The 25,389-nt window shown below is 37.1% G+C and overlaps 1 protein-coding gene across 5 annotated transcripts in view; it reads right to left on the bottom strand.

The window, feature by feature from the left end:
* LOC310901092 (uncharacterized protein) overlaps positions 1 to 25,389 on the bottom strand; it is a 275,956-nt gene that overhangs the window by 101,056 nt on the left and 149,511 nt on the right. For 2 of the 5 annotated variants that reach the window (XR_014585595.1, XR_014585596.1), the window contains exon 1: positions 9,301 to 10,316. The exons of 2 other annotated variants lie outside the window; for them this stretch is intronic. The gene's annotated coding sequence lies outside the window, so the exon portion shown is untranslated. One more of the 5 variants, XR_014585597.1, reaches the window with a different exon arrangement.

Raw genomic sequence — 25,389 nt, 5'->3', positions numbered from 1 at the left:
AACTTTCTGAATAGCCATGAAATAGAAATCTGATTTTTTATTTAAAAAACAAAACAAAACAATAAAACAAAACAAACAAACAAAAAAAAATAAGGAATTAAGGAGGAATATGAACCTCAGCCCCCTCAAATTTTGCCTAACACATTTATGATGATTAACTTAAAGGTTGAGGAAATAAACAAAATCTGTGTTCTCCTTTCTATGCATCCTTTCTTCATGCTACTTCTACTTAGAAATAACAAAGAATTTCCTCAGGACTCATTAGGGTATTTATTGGCAGAACTACAGAGGAGTGCCTTTGGTAGACCTTTCCATTTAAAATCTCCAGTCTGGATGTTATGTCATTCTAAGCAACTTTCTAAGTAGAATTTATGCACTTACTCTCCCTCCAAATGCCCTTTGGGACCAGAAACTATGAATAGCACTAATTCACTTAAATTTCTCATTTATTATAAATAAATAAATAAATAAATAATGCTTACAAGTTCTTCTAAGCCAATTTTGGTTTCTTTGTAATGATTTTAATTCAGAGCAGCATCAGAGTACATGATCAAGAGTGGTAAGAAGAGCATGCTCATACACGACATATAAAATATTGTCATAGAGTCATAAAATAGTTTGGGTTGGTTTGGAAGGGACCTTAAAGACCATCTAGTTCTAACCCCCTGCCTTGGGCAGAGACAACTTCCACCAGGTTGCTCAAAGCCCCATCCGACCTGGCCTTGAACCTGGCCATTCCCTAAGGATATTATGTTTGTTTATTTGAATAAGGAAGCAATAAAATAGCCAGATGGGGGGAAAGACCCCAAGAAATCACAATTGTATGGTATTCAAAATGCAAATCAATCAGCTAATCAATCAATGGAAAAGAAAGATTCACTTTCCCTGCATAACAGAAGCTTCTTCCCATATTTTCCTGGAATTTTAAGATCCCGTACTTGCTGCTTGGACCATTTCCAGGTCACTTGGCTGGCAAATACATCTTTATATCTCTCTAGGGGAAAAAAAAAAGGGGGGGGGGGCTATGGATATATCTGTTATTTTAAGAAAATAAATAATAATTAAAAAAATAATAAATACAAGATCTTTTGAGAAATGCAGCCATAAATATGGCAGTTGGAAGCCAGGCTGTGCTGAGCATCTTACATCTGGTCACAGCTGTGAGTGCTGAGCACTGGAAACCTGAACTTGTGCCATTTCTGAGCTCTGACTTTACTGGAATGGAGCCTAGAACCTTGTCTGGGAATAGTCTATATTGGATGACCTTCATGGCTCATCTTTCCTTCCCTCTATCCACATCTGAAGCATCTGGCAGAAAGAGTAAAGACGGGAAAAACTGTTTGAATGAGTGGGTAGGGGATTTGTGACTGGTCAGGTTTGATGGCTGTATTCTACATACAGATTTTATCATGATAAGGAAAACTAACATGCTATACATCCAGTCCTCTCTTTGGCTTTCTATCACCTTTTCAAAAAATCCAGATGCAATCCATAAATGGTGCTGAGTATTGAAACCAAATTACTGCATACAGTGCCTCCACCCCATTGTTTTCAGCATTGGTTGCTGTGAAAAAACAATGTTTGATCAGATCTCTGTTGCTTTTTGAAAAGGAAAAAAAAAAAAGAAGAAAAAAAAAAGAAGAAGAAAAAAAAAAAAGAAGCTCCATTCTGGTTTTGAGAAATAAAGTTGGCAAATGCAAGGATGTATTACCATAAGGTGCTAGAAGCCGTCAAAAACCTGAATTTCTCAAATTGTGTTATGGAACTGTCCTTGTACAAAACATTTACTTAGAATACAACAATTCAGGGATTAAAAATAAAGTATCTTTAAATTTAGTAAGAGCCATCACTACAACAGAATATGAGAAAAGAATGTCAGGTACAGCTTCAATCTTGTAAATTGAGTTTAGGTCTTCTGAAGTTGGCTGGCACTCAGATCTCAAGAAAGGCTGAACTCCAGTGTGTGAACTCTTCTCAGTAAGTTGACATCACACCTTTCACCAGTGCTAGGGCCATATTCCCATAAGCTGTAAGCCAGGACTGTTTGACCATCCTATCAACTTCCTTCAGAATAAGACTCAAAATAAGAAATTTTGAATGTCTGTTGTGCTGAAAGAATTCTTTACCCCAGAAAACAGGGGTGTATGTGTGAACATGGGTACATAAAACTCCAGGTTGTGACTGAAAACTTGGACTGAAAAGTTTAAAATTCTTTAAAACACATTTAGGTCTCTGGATGATGCTAGGGCATGCGTTTCCAAACTGGACATGATTGAATTGTTTTGGCATTGCTTAAGTATCCAGCATAGCCACTGCCCCACGGTCCCCAAGACACTTTCCTCAATAAGCAGTCCAGTGGTCATGACCATATTTAGTTTAGTAATAACTTCAGCAATTGTAGCACCCAGCAGGATCTCCAAGCACCACAAAAGACTCTCATTGTCCTTCTGAATAATGTACACCTTTGTCAGTGATTTGACTCCATCAAACTGGCTACAGGCGTCCTAAGTTAGGACTCAAGTAACAGTAACTTCAGCTGACCACTGTCACTTCTTCTGCATGCTGCCTCTTTCTCCCCTTCACATTGTCCAGTATCTGCCAGCAGCACTCCTTGCTGGGCTGCTGAGAAACTGCAGAACAATTGTCCATGTCTTCTTACAGATGTGCTACAAAAGATGCTTATTTAGTATGTTCGCATAACCACTTTTGACTTCATGACATACAAATTGTCCTTTCATTAGTTTTGGTTCTATAGAACCCGATTATTTTTGGGGGGTGGGAGGGGACAGAGGCACTAAGTGCCTTTCTTTGATTCACAGCCAAATGTTTTTCATACAATCTAAAAATCATCTTGCAGCTTCCTTCACAGCCCTGCCCCTTCCTCCTCCCCTCTTACATCTGCTGCTATAAAACCCAGCCTGTTCCATATTTCTAAAAATTGAAAACTAGACTTCTGAATCACTTCACCTTTTAGTTGCCACTCAGATTATTAATCTTTACATCATAAATAGAGGCTCAGTTAGCTCTAAGCAACTGTTATTTTAGTGTCCGACAGGCACAGGCTTCCTTCTCAGTCTGGGGACTTATTTACATTCCTGTATCCTGGCCTACTATAGAAGCTTTCCCCAGCTCTCATTCAGAAAAAATTCCCACTGAGATTTTAAAGGTCCCCTTCCAACAAAACCTTAGTATCTCTCTCATGTGTGGTACTCAGGATAATGGAACATGAATCCAAGCTGTTTGAATTGGTTCTTTGCTCATGGCATCCTGCTACAGCTCCAATCAAACAAAAATTTGCCCTGACTGTAATAAGAAGAAAAGGATGTTGCCAAAGAGTTCTCAACATGCTGCCTTTTTTGCAATGCTCTGGATTTCCGTTTTCCAAAATAACCTAAATTTTTCTGCTGGCATACTCCACACCAGAGGCTTTCCAGGTATTGCTGGAAGAAGAATTCAATTTGATGTGAGGGGCTGGACTCTCCTGCCTATATTAATGTGTCCTTCTTTGTCTAACAAGTAGAAAATGACATTAATGGCCAGCAAACAAGTCACAAGGTGACTAGGTCCCTAATCACCAAGCCAGTTCCAGGTCTGGTGGTACTGACGAAAAGGTACATATCTGGCCCCATAGAGCTGCAATCTGTGACCCCCAGCACCTCACACTGCTTACCTTGCTCTGGCAACCACTCACCAGGATAATTTTTCAATGCAGAGGGCCAACATGTCTAACAAAAAACATCCATATGCAGCTGCAGGTGAAAGCGATGGAGACATTTTTTATTCCTCCACAACAAAAAATACATCAGAACTCCTCACATCTTGCCTTGGAGCAATAACTTGAAAGTCCTTAACTGTCCCACAGATATAAATGTTTAACTGTCATTTTGTGCTAGGCACTGAAGCTAATTTTCCTATCCAGTGATTCTGTCATTTTATAAAATGTGTACAATATGCAACATCACTTATTAAAAAAAAAAAAAAAAGTGAAGAAGATTAAAATTCTGACAGAGGCGTATTAGCTTTCCTTGAAAAAAAAAAAGAAACAAACAAACACAAAAACCTTCATATATTTGTATATTTGTGAATCATTCCTGAGAAAATCATACTTCTTTAAGTTCTTTCCCCAAAGAAAAAAAAAAAAGTTTCTTCTGGAAAGCATCATGAATATTAATACAAGGCAAATACAGTTTGAGGGGTTGGACTAGATGATCTTCAGAAGTCCCTTCCAACCTCGGCCATTCTGTGATTCTGTGATTTTGGGGAGTAAAGAGCTCTTTTCCTTCAAAAGATTTTGTAATGACAACATATAGATTTTGAAAGGCTAAAGACACTACTAATCTGAGCCAGATTTGGGTGTGAACATTTGTACCATAAATCTGGTAGATGTCACACTCGGTTTTAAAAATAAAGCCCAACTGTTTGAGTCAGTTTGCACTCACCCCTGCTATGTGAGAAAGGTGTGCAGTTTTAGAGACATTTTAGCTCATTGCAGCATACTAACAATGAATACTTCAAGGAAATTTAAAGATTTAGTAACTTATTTTGAGGGAGGGAGGAAAGAAGTGTAGAAGGAGCATCTTAATTTATATAAGCATCTTTTTTAACAGTAAGTAGGAGTCTGAGTCACTTAGTTGCAATGGATACTGCTTGAATAAAGACAGAACCTTTCAGCTTACAGCTTTCTCCACAGCTACCTATGGCATAGCTGAAGCTTAATGCAAAACCCCAGAATTTTTCCCACTTCACCTTTCGTGATCCTCCTTACTTGTAGCTAATGCCTGGGGTTGTGGAAACCAACATTGAATTCTCAAAGCCTCAGCAAAGCCTTATGCAACTATAGCAGTCTATACAAGTTATACAACATTCTCTTATACTAGAGAATGTGTCATTTGATTTGCGTTGCAGTTTTCTAACAGCAACAGTCAGTATAATGATATATTTACCAGGTTCACAAATGTACAGAGAGAGAAAGTATTTTCTAAGGATGGACAGAAAGTGCTTTTCTATATTTGCAGTCAGATTTAATGGTGTAGTTGCTGAAGAGACCTACATAATAGGCCAAGAGGATGCAAAGATAATTCTAGAGATCAGATTTTACAGAAAACTGCCTGGATGTGTGGCAAGGAAACAGTCAGATGGAGGTAGTAAAGGCCCTAGTCAGGATGCAAGAGCATCACTGTTACAAATGACAAAAAATAGATTGATGCTTAAGACACGGTTTATACACTTATCACCCCTAAAAATGTCAAACTTTATTTGGGAAGAGCTGGAAACTAAGCTGTGGATGCTTCCCTAGTGAGACCAGAATATAGCTTTCTTCCTGCATCAGCCAGCTTTGATACAAAAATAAGTGATGTATTTTGCTGGTGGGAATCACTGCTCCTCTTGTTAGTGCAGAAAAAGCAAAATGAAAGTCACAAGTACTACAGTTTATGGAGATGGTTGGCAAAAGAAAAAAAGAAAAAAAAAGCCCTCATCCAAAACAAAACCTCAGTTTTCATTCTGACCTTATATTATGCATACTGGTTTCCAAACAGAAAAAAAGTAAGGCAAAATTATCATTCTGGATATAGAAAGATTTCTAATCCATTCTACATAGGTGACTATAATGAAAAGGAGGAAGGAGAGAACATAACGGATTTTCTTACAATGGGAATTGAAAACTGCAAAAAAAAGAGTCACAGTGTTTGCTGATAAACACTGATAAAGCAAATCCGAACCTTGCACTAGAATTAACTATACAACTTAAAATGCACAGGAAGAGATCAAAAGGAAAAACTGCTGTCTCTCTCTCTTTTAAAATTTAATCTAACACTTTGCCAAATGCCCATTGAGCAAGTCTGAACCATTTTGAACTCGTTCAGCATAGGGTATATTGATCAGCAGAGCCCAGAATAGAGAAACAAAGCTTATATAGAAACAAGTGAATTTAATCAATTGAAGTTGCCCAACAGCAAACAAAAAAGAACGTGGATAATTTGGACCATGATATAGTTTTACAGAAGTCATATGGGTTGGGAGCAGCACAGGGAAAGATAACATAAAACATGACATATTTTTTTCTACTGCACTAATTGTAATGTTTGACTTACTCCCTGGGATTTTACAAATCCAAATAATAATGCTGGAGAAAATACTAGGCACAGAATCAGGATTTCTTTTAATTACAGGAGTTTCAAAATGATAAGAGAAAGCTTGGAAAAAAGCTGCAGGTTAAAAAAAATCAGTTTAAATGTGACCCAGAAGTGTCAATGAGAAATCTGAGATACTGAGAATGAAACAACTAACGTTCCAAAGGATAAATGTGGCTAAAGCCTTTAGTCATTATTAGCTTCTGGAATTTTGATGTTGTACTGCTCTCAGGCAAAAATCAAAATCTTATCTGTAAGAGTCTAGATAAAAAAGAGTTATTGCCAACTGAGTGGTTCAAGTGCCCTTTGGAAATGTTAAAGATTGACGTTACAGACACGAAGTGCTACACAGGAGCAATAAGCTAATGTCTTTATCTTGGATCAAATCATGAAAAACTATTCAAGGAGTTATGCTGCTAGGATAGGAGGTTGTGACAATATAATCCATTCAGCTTCACAGGACCCTGGCTTTGTTTTGACTTAAGCTCAGGGACTGGAATAAGCCTGTTTCAAAAATAGAAGCACTAACATCAAGGCTTGATTAGAAAAAGTCTCTTATCTCCTCCTCCGCCCGGTGAGAGGTTGTCAGGTATGCCTCACCTTTGCTCAGGCAGAGGGAATATGAGTCCCTTCTGTCTGGAGAGCAGAGATCTTTCATCCTCTGACTCGTGCTCATGTCAGGAGACAGTTGTGTATTTAAAGGAAGAGCTTGGCCCCTCCTGTGAATATTACTGTAGAGGAGAGGCAGGCTTCCCTAAGAGGCAGGGAACGTTCTAGACACAAGACCTAGGATTTTCCTCTTTGGCTGTGTATTGTGAGTATAGTCATTTCCTGCACATTTAGCAGAAAGCACAGTGGTGCTCATGCTACAGGAGAGATCATAAGGTGCTTGTGTGAACAGGTGAGGTTAATTAAAGTGCAGTTCAGGAGCAATCACCATTATGAAATATTATATTCATAGTGCAGGTATATTAAAAGGCAGATTAACTTAACTACACTGGTTGTTAAAAGGTTCTGATACAAGAGATAAACAAATTTATATATGCCTATATGAACACCAAAACCACAAAGTCCAGCAGAAAGTATCAGAAATTGCCTGTAACATCAGAAAAATATTATCCGATTTAAATATACATGATCATGTCATAACATAGTTGTTTTGTAGGGCCTCTGCCACACTGCATGCCTCATTTTCTTAGTATCCAACACCACAGTGTTGGAATTACAGATGCACTGAGTGCTTGAAGATGTGGCTAAAATCAGTTAAAGCTAAACTCAGAGTGCTATTTAATTCTAAACATTCTTTAAAAATTGGGCTCTTAATATCTCAGATAGGAATGGTAGAATAAGTGGACACATATTTTACCTTAATCTACCGTTGTCTCCTATTTTGGCTTGTGAAATAATATCCTTTCTTCAGGATTCTCTTCCCTACATCAACCTCCTTTTGCAAGCAGTTATACTACCCTCCGGTAGCTCTATGAGTAAACTACATTTCCTTAGCTATCCTTAGCTGTCTCCACATCCTTAATTTGTCTCTATGTGATCAGTCCCTTCTGCTTCATTTTCAGTTAATTTCTTTCCCACTTCAGTTAACTCCCATTTCATTTAATTTCTTCATTATCCAGCCTTCATCAAGCTCCTTGTCTCTACCTTTCCATTTTGCAGTCTGCTTTTGTTCTCTCTGCTTTTTCATCAGGTATTTTGCCCCCTCCTCTTCCACCAGATGCCAACACAGATGTCACAGAGGATGAGAAAAAGACAGCTTCCCTCCTCTGTGCTTTAATGTCTATGTTTATAGCCTGGTCCAGCACAGCTATCACAGATCAAGTTCAGGTTATTCCTGTAGCCTGAGCTTGACTATGTTCAATCACAATGGAATATTTGGACATATCCAATAAAACTGAAGTCTCTGTTGAGCTCATGCAAACTTCAATTTTACTTAAAGACTTAAACCTTGGAAAAGTTTCTGCAGTATTTTAGGCACTGAAAACCACACATTCTGATACAAAAGGCACTGCTACCAAATCTAAAAATGCAGTTCAAGAGCTTAGAGGAGTACAGTTATTTTGCCAGTTTACCAGAACTATTTTTTTTAATTTATGCTTATTCTTAGAAATGTTTTGTTTCCCAGGATTGACTTGAATAACTAGCATTTAACATTTATCCAGTATTTAATCTTATCTTCTCATTACAAACAAGTTATTACAAAAGTTGGTTAACTTTCAGAAGAGCCAGTGAACCACCTCTACCCATAAAGATTTCCAGCCAAAGAAATCTAGATTTTAAGCAGATATAGTTTAGGTTACAGTATATGAGATTAAAAGCTATATTTGTTCACCACTACTTTTTGACTTTAAATATATATATATATATATAAAACCAGAATGCTTCTTAAAAATAAATTCCTATATAAAAAATCTGTTTTTCATAATGCCTCTGCCACAGCACTGTAATTAGAGTCAAATTAATTCAGCTCAAAGATTCCAGACTATTAGGACTGAAGAAAGTACATAGTACAATTTATTCTCTAATGATATTGGGTAAAAGCAAACCTATCACTTGCAGCTAGCACTGAAATACGTGGCTGTAAATGAATAAGGAAACATAAGTTAATTAAATACTAGAGTGTCAAGGTTTTAATGACCCCCCTGTACTAGGGAACAAATAACTGGAACCTTCAAATAGCTGATTAGAGCAACACTCATATACCAGTAATATTGTTATAATTGAGTAGTTGAAGAAAAGCTGTGTTGGAAACACGCAAATTCAAACAAATGGCTCTTTTTTTTTTTTTTTGTTAGTCAGAAAATATTGCATTGCATATATAGGTTATATAATTGGTCATGTATGCCTTCCTATTTGAAGAAACTTCCACAAAGCCAGTAAGGTTACAGCACCAGTTGCCTCCTGCCAGTTCTGAGCCAAAGGAAAGCAGCAGTGAGCAGTGAGCAGTGAGCAGACTTTGACTGCAAAATGGCAAAATGCAAATTCCCCATCCAGCCTGCAAGAAAGGCTGGCCATTCTCTGCCAGCTAAAATAGCTGCACATTCAAGAACCTCAGGCTGGAATAGTTAGATCATCCCATTTACCTACCTGTAAGACAGCTTCTCCTTACAGCCTGACCCACATACTGCACATCCAGTTTCCATTATGTTAGTCGTCTTACCTCTTTTAGTGAAGATGGGATAAGAACAGGCATTCTTCTTCTTCTAGTACCCCTTTCACTGGCACAGCTCCCCTGTTGCCTAGGTGAACAAACTACAGTCTTCTTGTCAAACATGCAGTCTTGATGGAAAGTTGATAGCACTAGGTACAGCTTTATTTTCAGTCTGAGGCACTCCTGTATTTGTTTATGGAAAACTCAACACTCAACCAACAATGCTGTTATCTTAGATATATTCCCATTCAGTTTAAATTAGACACGTCAAGTCTACTAGGAGGGCTGGCATCCCTGCAGGAAGTGAAAACAGCTGACCCCTTCCTCTGTGGCTCAGGTAACGCATGGGACACCCATCACTCTGGTGACATGGGGAGATAAGCACATATCTCCTAACTACCAGATTTCTCTAAGTGTGATGAAAATCAGTTGTTGGCTTGTGGCATGCTTTTAATCTTTCTCTTTGTTTTCTTTCCACTTCTAAAAGTGTTCGATTTTGTAATCAGTAACAGAAACTAAAATCCTCTGTTCCCCTAGTGAAACGCCAAATCACAAGGCTACAGAGTCATTCTTATTTTCTCAATTTATGAAAACACTCAGCACTGTACAGAGCCACTACATTTTGCAACAGTTACTGTTACTGATACTGTTAGCCAACAACCCACATACTTCAAAAGGTGGGACAACCACTTCGGATTCATTTTAGCTCTAGAGATTATGAGAACAACATTAACAGGAAACATCAAGGTCAATCAAATTCCCAATCTCTGCTAGTATGGTTGTTATGACACTTCTCTGAAAGAAGCCTAGTCACCTCGGGTAAGAAGAAAGAATTGCCCCAAGCTTCCTCAAGTCGTAAAATCTAATTGGTAGGGCAGCTATCAGGGAAAAGGACTGACAGAGAGCTTCCTCCTTTAGAATATTCTTATAAATCTGTTCCTCCCTTTCCACTCGTGTGTGCCTATAAAGAAAACATTTCAATAAAAACTTGTGTTAAAGTATTCTATTTTATTTTTCATTTTGTCTTTGACCCCACACGTCCAAGGGGTCAATGTTTAATCATACATCTCAGTGTTTAAAATTTGTTGTTATACCAACCTAACAGCAAGCTCCATAGCCACAACAGTCTGATTGAGATAACCAAGGACAGCTGTAACTCTGCAGACAGGTCTTGACTAGCAGCAACAAGGGCCAGGCTAAAGTTTAAGGGACTAAAAATAAAACTTTGTCTTGGGCCTCTCAATCAATCTAAGAAAGTTAAACCTGGTGTTTAATGAGAAAAATTTGCAAACATAAATCAATTGCCTTCACAATATTTTATTGAAGGAAAATAAAACTCAATATGGTAGATAACCAGGGGAGCACTGCCTAGTTCTACAGTGTAACTAATGCTATTTTACAGCCTTTACATCTGCTGAGGTCTGTCAAGTCTGGCCTGGCACCAAAGTTTAACTGAGACTGCCACTGATTGTGCAGCAAGCTGCCTCCATGCTGCTGTCTGCTCGTCCCTTCTCCTGACTTCTTCTTCATTCTGCACCACCCACTCCCATGAGCTGATCCTCCTCACTTTAGCTAAGCTTTCCTTGCTTTAGCTCTAGGTCATGAATATACCATTAAAGACCATAATTATTCCCCAGCACAAAGATCTGAATAGATGTTTCCTTGCAAGAATCTCCTGTGATCTAGGAATGTCTCCTACTCTAATTAATTACCCTAGTCTTAAAATATATATTTTACATTTTATTTTAAAATATTTTTTATTTTTCTCCATCTGAAATGCCTTCTTTCTTCTTTAAAGAGGATTTTTACCCAAACCGAATAAAATTACAAAAGTGGCATTCAGACTTACATTACTTACATTCTTTTTTTTTTTTTTTTCTCTTACCTCTTCCTTTCCCCTCTGTAATTTTTGAATGAGAAGATTTGGGAAGGAGAGGGAGTCTGCTTTTGCTGTAGACTATAGCCACTGTCTTTATCCAGGGAATTTCTTTCTCACGAAATTTAGAGCTCAAAACTGTTTGTAGCCTCAGGCATATCACTGCATAAAACATTCCCAAATAGTATTTTCAAATTTGTGTTAACAAGAGCAAGGAATAAAAACTTAACCCTACAAAATAATTTTGGCCTCTTTTACAGTTGCATGATGGGGAACTGGAGGCCAATGTCACCAACTTATGTTACCTATGTCCACTACAACAAAGGCCCAGTTGAGTCAAATGAATATCTCTAAAGATAATTTAAATATAAGCAATTTACAGAAGGGACACAATTCTCAACAACAATAACAAAAAGTTTATATCTTCAGCCTATCGTTGATATTCTGCATGTTTCTCCAGTGCCAGGATAGGTTCTAATGGGAAAATTCCTTCCTCAACCTTTCAGCTTCTAGTAGTCATAATAGCAGTGTGATACTACAAATGCCACTCTGTGTCAGTCCATGTAAAGTAGAAATTGTTCCACCGTCATGGGAACAGGCTCAGTTTTTATGTTCAGGACAGAATACATCTTCCTTTTATCTCTGAGACAACAATGTGTTGCCCACAACACAGAAAACAAAAATATCTCAGTTTCAATACTGAATCTGGTATCTGAACAGCCAGATCAACTCTTTCCTGTGTAAGGTGTTGCTGGCACCTTATGATCTCAGTGGTTATGTAAAGGTTCAGATTCCCCATCATCCATTTATTTTGTAACATAAAAGTATGACAATTTCTAGATGCAAGTGAAGAGCATGTTGAGTTGTTTTTGATATATTCTAGTAAGAAACAGCAGAAATGGTCCTTGTATAAATAATCTAGTAAATCAGTTCTTCCCTTGTTTTTATCTGCTATATACAATCCAAACACAACATTTTGATTTAGCTTACTCTGATGTTGAAAATTAAGACCATAGCAAACAAGACCCTTCTCTCAAATTCATTCTGTACTACTAAAACAAGAAAACCCCATGAAGTATAGAGACAGAGGATATAGAAAGTGATCTTTTCCTTCCTTCTCCATAACTGTTCCCTATACATCTGCTAGGTGTCCTAAGAAAGAAACATCCAGTAAAAAGACAAGCAGTAGTGTCATGTATGTATATTAAAGACAGAAAATTGTTTTTGCTACTTTTCAATTGGCCAAACCCCAGTCCAGGCAGGTCAGATTTTTAAATGCTGCTCTACTTCCGATTAATTCCAGTTCAGAAGTCAACATCACTATATTGCTGCCTCTTATCTCCTGCTGTCACTGCATAGACATCAGCACCATGTCAGATTCCCTATCAGCATTTGTACAAGCAGCTCAGTGGGGATAAGAACTATCCATATTTGAAGCTAGGTGTCAGTCATCTGTTTTACAAAAGTATAGTCAGTCTTGCTCATCAGTGAATAATCATATTCCCAAAAGCACTGAAAATGCATGCTGAACAAATACTGAGAGAAAGACATTGTATATTTGACAGTGATTTTAATCATGGCAGGCTCCTGGTGTTTTTTTGTTTTGTTTTGTTTTGCTTTTTTTTTTCTTCCAAGGCCACAAAACAAAGGTTTTACCATACTGTTAGTATTTTGTTTCCATACAGGAAGATATATGCAGGCCTTTCATTCTGCACCTTTATTCTGTGTTGCATTTCAGAACAAAGTGACAGGATCATGCACTTCATAGGATACTCAAACTGTCTTACAGCAGGTTGCATGGAGATCTGACATGGATAATCATGTTTATTTCTGAATTGTATTTTAGAGCAACAGATTACAAGGCACTCTATAAAGATGAGCCAGGGATTTCATGTCATCTGTAAAGTAGAATTAGTAGTGATCACATGGACAGGAAGCTGACAGGAAAGGCTTTTTTTTTAGCTTGATATGAACAAAAAATCAAAATATCCTTCAATTTGGAAGGAAAAAACTCTTTTGAGATCCAAGTCCCAGGCTTCAAGCAAAAACTGTAACATTTAATAAAATGTGTGAATGTATAATAATACATTAATGACTGAGTGTACATCTCCAAACAGTGATTAAACTATTCATTATATTCAGTAAACAGGTTTGAGAGTCACTAGAAGATACCAGCTGATTGACAGAGGTGTTTTGGGGAGTGGAGCCTGAGCATGTTTTAATAATTAGACCATGCTTTAATAATTATGTACTGAAGATTTGTCTGCTGCAGTTCATTTTGAGAATGCATTTGTATTCTTTCAGAATAATGTTTTATTGATAGATACCATATTGTCCAAGTACAAGGCTGAATAAATGGCCAACTGTTAAAAAGCAAGCATTTTCTTCAAATGCTCCATAATGTGTTTTTTTGTTGTTGTTGTTGTTTGTTTGTTTTTCTAATCTGCTCTCTATAAAAAAGAAATTTTAAAAAAGTCAACTCTGAAAATTGGTCATATCAGGTGATGGTTCAGCATTTTTTGCCCCTGGTATTCCTCTTCTCTGACTTGCAAGAAAATCTCTTCGGGTGTGTCATACCAACCAATTTGTCTAATGCAGTGCTGACAGCAGCAGAGTACATACATGTGCTTGAATTTCATTCCTCTCATACTGAGCAACATCTCAGCAAACTCCTGGTTGTCTGTTCTCAGTGTGTCATAACTCTTCCACCTCATGTAAGACTCCCATGGGGTCTTACGCCTCCTCTTTTCATTAGTTCTTGAGCATTTTGCTATCTGACATTGTTTTGTCCTCCCAGTGTTCTTGTGAAGTAATTCCACATTTGGAAATTGAAAACTGAGGTACCAGAGACTGACTATCCGAAGCTCATGCTGTAAGTTAGTGGAAATACAATCCACCTCTAAAGGTCACCTTATCTGCCAAGCCATCTATAATTTATACAGTTGCATGCTTTATCTTCTTCTCACCCTATCTTGTCTCTTCCTTCTCTATTTTGCCTTCTAGGTATTGGAAAGGTTTCTCACTGAACCACAAAGGAAATTCCTTTTCCCTCTTTCAAATCCCTTCAGTGCTTATCTCATTGCCAAAAGCATCTCCACAACTGTGAGCTTATATTAGGTCAGTAATGACCCTTAGCTTTTCCCAGAGTCAGGAAAGACCTACACGATCAACAATGGAAATAAAGTAAGTAACCACAAAAAGATATGCTATTTTGAGACGTGTCTTTGGTGACAACAACAAACTGGGAGCTTTTGATCAACTGCAATGCTTTTATTCACAGATCATCTTGGTTTCATGTCAGCAATAATAGAAGTGATGTTATTTTCTGTTTTCCAATAACACCTTTATGGCATTATGTTATTTTTCATTTTCAGATGATACTTGTGATATAAGACATAAATTGAGCCAAAGCAGGGAGAGGACTTGACTGAAAGACAATTTCCCTTTCAGTGAGTGAGTGACCTTTCTAAAAAGTTCAGAAGCTGTGCTCAAAAACCATTCACTTACTTTATCAAATGATAAATAAGTACCTTCAATTTTGACATGTTGCCAGTATCTGTTTCTCTTTTTCAATTTCTGCAGAAACCAAAGAATAATGCATGTACTAACTATGCTAATTGACTGGAACAGCTCTCTAAAAGTGGTCCAAAATCAAACCTCAGTTTCATTTTCTCCCCAATATTTTGATGATGTAAGGACGTGCATATTTACGAAAGAAAATTTGAGATATTTCATTCTTTACTTGCATGTCATAAAATTTCTTTTGCAATCTGGTTTATTGGTCACTAGTAATAAAAGAGATTGAAATGATTAAGAGTTTCCAGAGTAATTGAAACTGCTTTTCCATGTTTCAATACTGTAGATGTATGTAAACCTTCCCCTTCTCCACCAAATCCTTGAAAAACATATGGATATAACCCTTGCAGGATTTAGATTTTTAGTGAAGGAATGCAAAACAGGAAATGCCAAGGTATCTGAGCTAAGGAAGGGCCTTACAAGCACAATAGGCAAAATTCCATTTTCCCCTTCCCTATTCTTCTCCCTTTCTACTCATTTTATCATGCACAACTACAGTGGTTCTCTCTTTCTCTAATAAGATATAAGTCAGTAGTGTTATACCTCAACGGTGGATACTGCAGCTGATACTGTTAAACATCTTCATTAATGACCTAGATGATGAGACTGAGTGCACCCTCAGCAAGTTTGTAAACGATACAAAACTGGGAGAGGTACTTTACAAACCAAATGGTTGTGCTACTTTTCAGGTCCAGGACCTTGACAGGCTGGAGAAATGGGCAGGGAGTAATGACGTTTTAAGAAAGGGAATGCAAAGTCCTGTATCTGCAGAGGATAACCCATGCTTTGGGGGCCAACTAGCTGGAAACCAGATTTTCAGAGAAGAACCTGAGAGTTCTGGGGGGACAAAAATTTGAACAAGAGCCAGCAGTGTGCTCATGTGGCAAAGAAGGCTGACAGCATCCTCACTTGCATTAGGACAAGCATTGCCAGCAGGCTGAGGGAAGTGGTTCTTCCTCCCTACTCAGCCCCATTGAGACACATCTCTAGTGCTGGGTTTGCTGGCTTTCCTGACACAAGGGAAAGTGAGACTTACTGGAGCAAGTCCTTTGAAGGACAATGAGGACATTGAAGACCTCAGAGCATCTATCATATGAAGAGAGGTTCAGACAGCCTGGGTTATCACCTTGAGAACAGGCCTGGAGGGGGTCTTATACACATGTAAAAATACCTGATGGAGGGCAGAAAAGAAGATGGAGCCAGACTCTTCTCAGTGGTACAGTGAAAAGATGAAGGATAACAGGCACAGACTGAAATGAAGAAAATTCCCTTTAAACAAGAGAGAAAACCTTCTTATTGTGACAGTGGCTGAATACTGGAACAACTTGTCCCTGACAAGTTGTCAGGACTTGGCCTGAGCTCTACACAGGTTTTATAACTTTTAAAGTATTTCAGAATACCTCATTTATTGATATCAATGTTTCATCCTGTTGTGTCCAGAGCACCCATCTGAATCAGAGTATTTTCTGTTGGCTAGACTGTAATTTTGCTTCTATTTACTGGTGCAATGAACTGTACTTTTTTTTTAGTTTGCAAACTTCAGACAAATTTTGCTTTTTCTCACAATATCATCCCAAACCTCACAAAATTTTGTTCTTCTTGTAAGGAACAAAATTCATTGTCCACTTAAAAAAACACTGTAAAAATACTTTAAAAAAAAAAAAAAACAAAAAAAAACCTTGAACCAATGGCCAATGTATTCTTAATAAAAATGATAATAATGATAAAACACTATTTTCTAGTTACTTATGTGAAATTACTCTAGACATAACAGTACTTATTCCCTCTTCACCTTTCAAAGGGAGAAGCTGCTCCAGTAGCCATTCTTTCCGTTTTAGGCCCCCAAAATATATACATATATAGAAGCAAAAATGAAGAACTGAGAATTTGAAATGCAACGTTCACTATTGCCAAAAGATTGTAATGAAGGCAGATTTCCAGCTGAAAGTAGTTTTAATTAGCATAGCTGATGGTAATGTTTTTGAGATGCCCCAAATTCTTGAATGTCCAATATAATGACTGTAAATACGCACAGAGCACAAAATTTGGTCCCTAACCTTTGCAAGTATCTACACAATAAAAGGTATTACTTATAGGCTATTCACTTCGTTGTAAGGATTTGTAAGGTCACAGTCATGGAGTACAGTGTAGCTCACAGCATACATTCTAGAGGTCCCTTAATTTTTATACTTCACTGTATATAAAATAATACATTTTCCCAGTCAAGAAACCATTCTTGAAAGTTTATAAAAGGTAGCTGGATAAACATTATGGCAAACATATTTTAGAATCTTCTGAACTGTAATGTAATTATTCAGAGTTAGTTTTGGGGGATTTACTTATCACTAGCAAAGACAAACTTATGAATCCTAGAGCTAGCCTATTCCTAGGCACATATTTATATGTGGTGACACAATATTCAAGTTTAGGTATCTAAAGTTAGAATTCCTAATCCATGCACTAAGAAATAAAAGGAGAGCAAGCTGACTTTAGACTGTACTTGTTCTAAGCAGTGCGAAGAAGAGAGAAGTGCAGAAATACAGGTGGGGAGCTGGAGGAAAGAGGAATAGAAATCATGAAAGACAAAATTAGTGCTATTTATGGGCAATCAGCATCCTAGAATTAATGAATGCTGGTCAGAAAAAAAGAAGCAGCTATCCAGAAGGATTTCTTTGTATAGAACTCAGGAAAACACTGAGTAATGTGTTGAACCATTATGTGGCATTAAAGTTAAGTGAAGCCAGGTAGGTAAAAATAACAACAGCCCCAAATCACATTTTGATTATGACTCTTGAATAGACAAAGAGTTCACTGGATTTTTCAAGAGTAAGGCATAATAAAAATAGGTTGAAACAGCATAGTTCTATGAAATAAAATAACATGAATACTACGGTTGCTATCTCAGCTGAGTTTAGACAGATGAAAATTATAGAAGAAATAGAAATGTGACAGAATGAAGATCCTGTGTCTTTTTGATATACCGTTCCAAAAAACGAATTTCTGGTAGACCAGTCCTATGTTAGTGAACAGTAAGAAGAAACATTCCTAGGCAATAAAACACAACTGTCTGCACCATTGTAATGACATTATTGCTTGACACAGCTTTGACTTGAGATAACCACCATTTTCCCAAATAACTCCTTGGTACAGTCTAAGAATTCATATGAACAAAGGAAGATTCCCAGTAGGGAATTTTCAGATGCTCTTCCTATTTTGGAAGCTAAGAGAGTTCATCAGTAAAGGGGCAAGTTATTTTGTGCCAGTTAGCCCCAAATCTAGAGAAGTTAATTTACTAGTTAAGAGGCAGAGCCAGTCTGACTTGTAAAAGCAGAATCTGCAGACCCAGACCCAAGGGTAGCTTTTCTTATCAATTCAGTGGGATTTGGATCCAAAATTGTTAGGCTGAAGTGGTCCGGAAAAAAAAAAAAAATTATAATTAAAAAAAAATCAAAAGAATGATTTGCTTACATATGAGGGATGGAATATATTTTATGCTAAGAGTAACATATAATACATTTTTACTATATGCTAAAGAAAAGACTGTATGATTGGTTCAGTTAATTAGGTATGTCAAAATAAAGGTCTTAACAGTAAAAAGATAGGAATTAAACTGTGTTTAACACGGGCTCCTCTAAAGGCCTCCCTGAGGATCAGAACTTCTTGCCTTATAATGCATGAGGCAAAATGAGCACAGAAACACAGGCTACATTTTGCTGTAACTGTTAACCAAGTGTTTTGTCTGAAGCTACTGGGTAACCCACCTTGAAAAGAGGCTGTGGAACAGGTATGAACAGCAAAAGGCATGGCACATGGTCAGTTGCTAGCTCAAGTATTTCGCAGTTGAAGTTAATAGCTCTTCTTTCTTTGAAACAAGATGTGTATTTACACCATGCTGAGTACAGTGTTGACATTCAAAAAATTTGTGACAATATATGCCATTTATAAACTGAAATACACCTCTTGTTTTGCAGAGAGATCATTTCATCCATCACTACCGAAGGCACCTAAGGAAAGTCCCTGGGAACTGTTACACCACACAGTATTACAAAAGCAGTTCTAGCCAAGAAACAGACAAAAGTAATGTCCTTCCTAAACTGAAATTAAAGGGAAGTTTTTATGAAGAGAAAATGAAATTTTCCCAGTTGCAGTAGGTCTAGACTGAAAAGTTGGACAGTAGGTCCTTGTCTAAACAATTATTTGTTGGAGTAAAACAGGAACCTCTCTTCCTGACATCATATATTTCATGTATTAAATTATTAAATACAGTATATTGCTCTGATAAATAGTACTATAGCTTTTGTAACTAGTCTGTTTCGTTCAAAACCTAATGAGGGCTTTTCAACCACAGAAAAAAGCATTAACTAGACATTCAGTACTCTTGACAAACTGACTCTGTTGGATCTGCCTTTACTTTTCCTGCATTACACAGGTAACTTGAAATACATTATTACCACAATCCAATAATAGAAAAATATTATGCAGCATTTGGAAGAATATTTCCTGTCTTCATTGGCAGCAATTGACTTGATAAAGTACCTCATATGAAACTTTATATTTTATCATAATATTATTAGCACATGATATCTGAGTGGTTACTAGGATATAGGATTTGAAGATCTTCAACTGGAAAAAATATGCCACAGGAAAGAAGGTATTTTACCTTCTTCCGAAGCATCCTAATTTGACATGGCACAAGGTTTCATGTAAGATATATAACTCCATTCATGCACGATATATAATTTTGCCAAAAGTTTTCTCTTGGGAGCTGCATCTTTGAATAACTTTACCTTGAAGAGCTAGAGCTGATTCTCTGTCATGCAGAGGCTCATGAAGTGGAGCAGAGATCTGTTAGGCTTCAGGTGTTCGGCAAAGCAATTTTCTCTACCTTTCGCTTTCTGAACACATATCAAAACAACAGTATTTTTCACAACTGAAAAACATAGTAATAGATTTTACCAGCAGACTACTGGCCAAATTGGATAAGGCAAGGGAAGGAGTGGTATGAAGGAATCTGGGGTGCTCACTGTGGCCCAGGACCTCTTTGGTAAGCAACAATGAGACTACTGTCCCCTGACAAAATTGCTGATGCCGATGCATCAAAGACAGACAGGAGACATCAGTCATGTTCTATGAGTAGTTCTCAACAACAGTCTGATGCTGGATGCTTGGGTGCAACATTTAAATTTTGGGGATTTGATATAATTTTCAATGGCAGTAGCACTAAGCACTTCTGAAAATGATCATCCTCTATAGTTATATAACTGTCTGAAATACCTGAATTTACATTCAGATCAGCAAAGCAACCTCAGCAAATTGCCCTAAAAACATAAGGATTTCTATATGGCAAGTGTGCTACACTGGATGAGAATTTATCCTTCTTCCTTCATCAGCTTCATGAATTCATCCTACCTGTTTTTCTTATTTTTTAATACAAAATTAGATTAAACATGTTAATCTCTCCAAGCATCTCCTGCCTGCTATATGGACTCTCATAGCCTGTGTTCTACTATACTATTTCCGGCAAGTTTTGCAATTTTGAAGGCAGTTCATCTACAACAGCTATTTGTGTTCATTCTTGGATTTGATACAGTGCTAGTCCACCTAGCTACTGCATACTGCAAGGACTACTGTATCTCAGATAATATGTCTGGCCATTCTTGGGAGCACTGAAATGACTGGTCTGAACTTCCTTGACATACTTCTATTCCTCAGCTTCCTCCTTATCTCACTGTTTCAAACTCAAGAATTCCAAAACTTCGTACAGGGAGTAAATAAATAAATACATACATACATACATACATAAAAAGACCCCAAAGGTATATATCCCATAAATTCCATGTCGAATATTACTTCGTCCAACAATATGGATAGAAGATTCATTTATGCTTCCTAGTAGGAATTCTAATATCTTCCTAGAAGTTATTAATTCTCAAAATACTGTAACAACATACTGTATCACAGTGGAAATCCAACTTTCCCCATAAAGAATCTTTCTCCATTCATAAACACTTTGATTCACAATCCTATTGAGAAAAATAAACACTAAGACTCAAATAGAAGCCTTATGATTCACAAAAAGAGAAAAGAAAGCATTCTATAGAGCAAAAAATACAGATAATACAATAATGACAGTTACTATTTTGTTGGTCCACTATCACTACAATCCATCATCAGCATCTGAACACTTTTGCCAGACTGATTGTGAATTTCTAGTCTGTATCTTTTAATGCAGCCTCATTACAATCCCCTTGACAGCACACAAGTAAGAGACGGTCTTATTAGCTGCCAGAAATAAAAAGATATTTTTTTTTTTTTAGCAGAAGAAAGACTTGTTAAACAATATATTTCTTCAGAGAAATTCATTGAGGATGAGAGCAGTAACAGAGTCATTCTTCAGGTGTTAAGACATGAAATATAGACTATTGTGCAAAGCACAGCTTTGCTAAAATCTGTGTGGAAGACTGAAAGACCACACTATGTGGCCAACTTCTGACAAGTTGTCAGGGCTATCCTACTGTGTTTTGATGTAACAATCTTAAATGGAGTATCTGTCAGTTCAATCACAAGTTCTGTCTAAAATTCTGAAGCTCATTGAATTTTTGGGAAGATTAAAAATTCCAATTTAATCAAAAAAAATCATTTGGATAGAGAAATCAGATGAACTTTTCAAGACTCCTCATTGCCACAAGCTTAGTGAAAGCACTAGTATGTCTTGCTTATGTATACACCTATAAGGGACCACTTTATAGGTGTATATCACCTGTATATCACTTGCATTCAGGAGCTTAATGATAATTGTGGCAGATATTATTATTTTTCATTAGTAGAATCAAATATATTCAAGAGAGATGGGTTTTAGTCTAAATCAGCAAATATAAATGATACCTGCCCTGAAACAGAACTTTCACTTTTCAGTCTATGCTTTTTATGTCCCATCTCCAAACAGTGAGGTAGCTGACAGCATCTTCAGATATTAGATATTACATAATTCTTGGCAAAATTATTGGCAACCTGCAAGGGGAACAAGAACATTTGCACTGCAGATTTGGATACAAAAGAGAATCCTCTTCTATAGATGGACTAAGAAAATTCATTTAAAAGAGGATTGTTATTCATTATACTAGATGTCTCTTTCAGTGAAACCTGACAGCCACTGATGAACAGGACTGGTGGAGAGATCAATTGGTGTGTTAGTCACAACAAGAAGGAACTTAATTTTCTTCTTGAGCCAACTCTGGATCAGAGCCACAAACTTATCCCAAAAGATTCTAAAGACCAGCATAAGATGCTTGAACTAATCCAGAACAGATTTCCTTTACAACAGCAGAGTTACCACAAAAACAGCAGTGCAAAGTAAAATAGTGCATGGAATACACAGCTCAAATTACCATTACATGTCATTTTAAGGGAATTTTCATTTGCAATTACCTGACAGTGAGACAATGAAAAAAAACAACAGTCCTTCTGGCACGGCTCTCAGTGCACATATTATTCTTCAAGAGGACAACCACTTTGCCTCTTTAGTCCTCAAGTTGTCAATAACACTTATAGTGCTAATGGATGAAAAACTGTGGATTTCTGTTGCAAAGAAAACATCAATAAATCTTCTCCTTCCTCTCTTCATACTTACTATTTGTTTATCTGCATATCAATTTTATTTCAAGGGCTTTAGTTCACCAAGTGGTTGACACAGCCATGACAAAAATGGAATTTCAGTTACTTCTATCAAATAATATCTCAGAAGGAACAACTAACTCTGGAGGGCCATTGGCAACCTCATTTTAAGTCCTTCCTTTAGGTAAAAAGCATCAACACAAGTAGGTTGTATGGACTCAACATGCAGAAAAAGAGCATTCCTTCAGAATAAGTCAACATTTACTTCTCCAAACACATGAAAGGATATGTTATATCTTTGGACTTGAAGATAAGAATATATGGATGATTCTATATATAAATCTAATATGTAAAATAAATATGACCTTCAAGTAGGCTGAAACTGATATATTTGATATACAGCAAATAATTTCTAAAGTGTTTAGTTCCAGGTATGCACCATTTCCTCTCACTTCTATAAAATATATTGTACCTGTGCCATTTTGTGTACCTACTAGAAGACCTGTACCAACCTCTTACAGTGACAGAGAAAATTAGTTTGATGGGGTTGTTTAGGTTGGAACTTCCACTCTATGTCCAGCTCTTTCTGACAGACACTTAAGGACAAAGAGCATGTCTACTGTTTTAAACACCAGATGTGCTTGAGGAAGAGAGTAGCAAAGGTGGATTATTTGCTGTATTTGTTAAAATTTCTAGAAAAATTGTTGCATTCTTTCTTAGCAGTATTTGCTACAAATGATTTTTTGGACTGTCATTGCAACCAAGCTGGACTGAACTATCTCTGGTATATCAACAAGGAAGTTAGTACCTATGTCATTTACTCTGGAAAGCAATTAAAAGAATGAATAAATACATTCAGCTGAAATATTATAAGCCCATAAGATATATCTCTTTTTGGGGGGTTCTGGACAAATGGGATCTTGGTAAATTAGACTACCTACAAAAATATGTTCATCATATTCCCTTCAAAAGGAAAAGTAGGTAGCTCAAAGTAAGTCTCTAAAAACAATTGCTTTCCTATGCCTTGGGCTGAAACATCCACACTGAAGTAATTAATATTTCTTCAGTCATTCAAACAAGCAAGCATTTTGGAACTAATTCTTATCAAGAAATGAGAATATTAAGTCTAAATCACAAGTAATCTTTCCCATCTGTATTTCATGGTAATACTTTTTATTATTTCAACTTTTGCTGAAGATTAGAAAAGATCAATTAGAAAACTGGTAAAAAAAGAATTTCTAGGAAGTAGCATACATTTTCTGTCTTTAGAAAGAAGACAAGATATTTATGGTTTGGAAGGCCTATTTTCTCACATTAGGTAGCAGGATGTAAGACTGTAAATATCCCTTTTCTACCTTGAAGACTCTGAAAAAGAGACTCATTTTAAAGTGAGTCAAATTTAACAATGCACAGCAAATATACTTAGCAAGAAGCTGGCTAAATAGACCTTAACAGGAATATGCCTTTCCACAAATCAATTTGGCATCCTGAGTATGATTTTCTATTTTGCCTTCCCTATATGTTCTTCAAGCAATTTTAGGAGAAATAACCAGAGAAACAACATTGGCAACATATTGGAAAGATGTTGGTTACAGATGGTATAAAGAACACTATCTTGTTGAAAAGCCATAAAGACTCAAAGCAACAGACAAAAAGAATGGGATACAAAAATAGTTCATGAATTCTAAAAGCATTCCAGCTTAGTAGCTTTATTTCCAGAGTTAACCAAATACACTTGAAATTTAAAGGTTGAGATTGCTAACAGGTCATGTTCTTAGCAGTGCTGACCCAAGGTCAAGTAATTTTTGCTCCAAGCTATACTGGATCAGTAGCTTCAAGAGGGCAGTGTTTTATCTCCCATGTTTATAATGTTCTCTGCCTGACATCATCAAATTCTTATGTGTTACTTTTGACAAAAGTAAAGTCTATGTTCCTCAAAAGTCATTGCACATTGGCTTTTTTTTTTTTTTTTTTTTATATAATTGAGCCAAGATTTACTGGAACACAGAATGACCATCTCTCAGCACAGCAGAGGTCTTTTCACAAGCACACGATTAACAACATTAATTTTCTTTGTATGCTATAGTTTTCATAGAGGTGTTTAAATGCCAATACAAATGTGAAATGAATGAAGGCTGTGGGAATCTGTGTGTAGGTGTGCAATAGCCAGGCTGCTGAAAGTTGAGCGTGACTGATGTGCAGATAGCAGGCTATGTGTGGAGAATGATAAACACAGTGGAAGAAAAGATTAGTGCACACGTGAAAGGGAACTTGCTATATATTGCCTGAATTTGCAGTACACCCCCTCTCTCAAGGTTATCTCCCCTTTCCTCTCCCCATGTTTGATTATGCTTGACAGAGTGATGAGCACTGCAGCCAGATGAGACACATTTATTTTACTGAACCATGTCAGAGGACTTAGGAAAACAGAACAATCTCCCAGCCAAGGTACAACTTAGGTCTTCAGTATACATGCTGGGCATTTTTATTTTTTATTTAGAAATGCAGTTTCAGAATGGCTAAGGTCATTCTCAGACTGAGGTCAAATTCAGCAAATAGCTTTAGCCAGATCTTTAGTTTTTAAAGGATGACTTTATATTTTTCACAAAGTCCTGTTGTGCCAATATAAGCCATTTGCAGAACTAATCCTTCATCATGCTTCTGCTCTTAAGAAGCTACACTAGTCACCAAGAGCATATGACTTTCCCCATGGCCATCTGAGAGACCTGCACAGGCGCTATGGGGCAAGCAGAAGCCCTGGTTTGTGAGGTGATGCCCTGCCAGCCCCAGGGCCAGCCCCTATGGCTCCTCGTCCCCCAGGAGCTCCCAGCCGAGGCAGTCTTCCTCTGAAGTCTTGAGTTAGTAAGGGAACTTCAAAGCCTGCTTTCTTTCTCTCTCTCTGTTAAAACTCTAGAAGTTGTGAAGTTTTGCATCACTATTATTACACTGTCAGGGAAGCTTTTGAAGGCCATTATCAAGCCCCTTCAGTCATGTTGTGGTTGAGCAACAGAAAATACTCCCCATGCACAATG

The sequence above is a fragment of the Anser anser genome (assembly GCF_964211835.1).
Source record: "Anser anser genome assembly, chromosome: 5".
In the NCBI taxonomy this organism is placed as follows: Eukaryota; Metazoa; Chordata; class Aves; order Anseriformes; family Anatidae; genus Anser; species Anser anser.
This window is presented reverse-complemented; position numbering and strand designations above follow the sequence as displayed.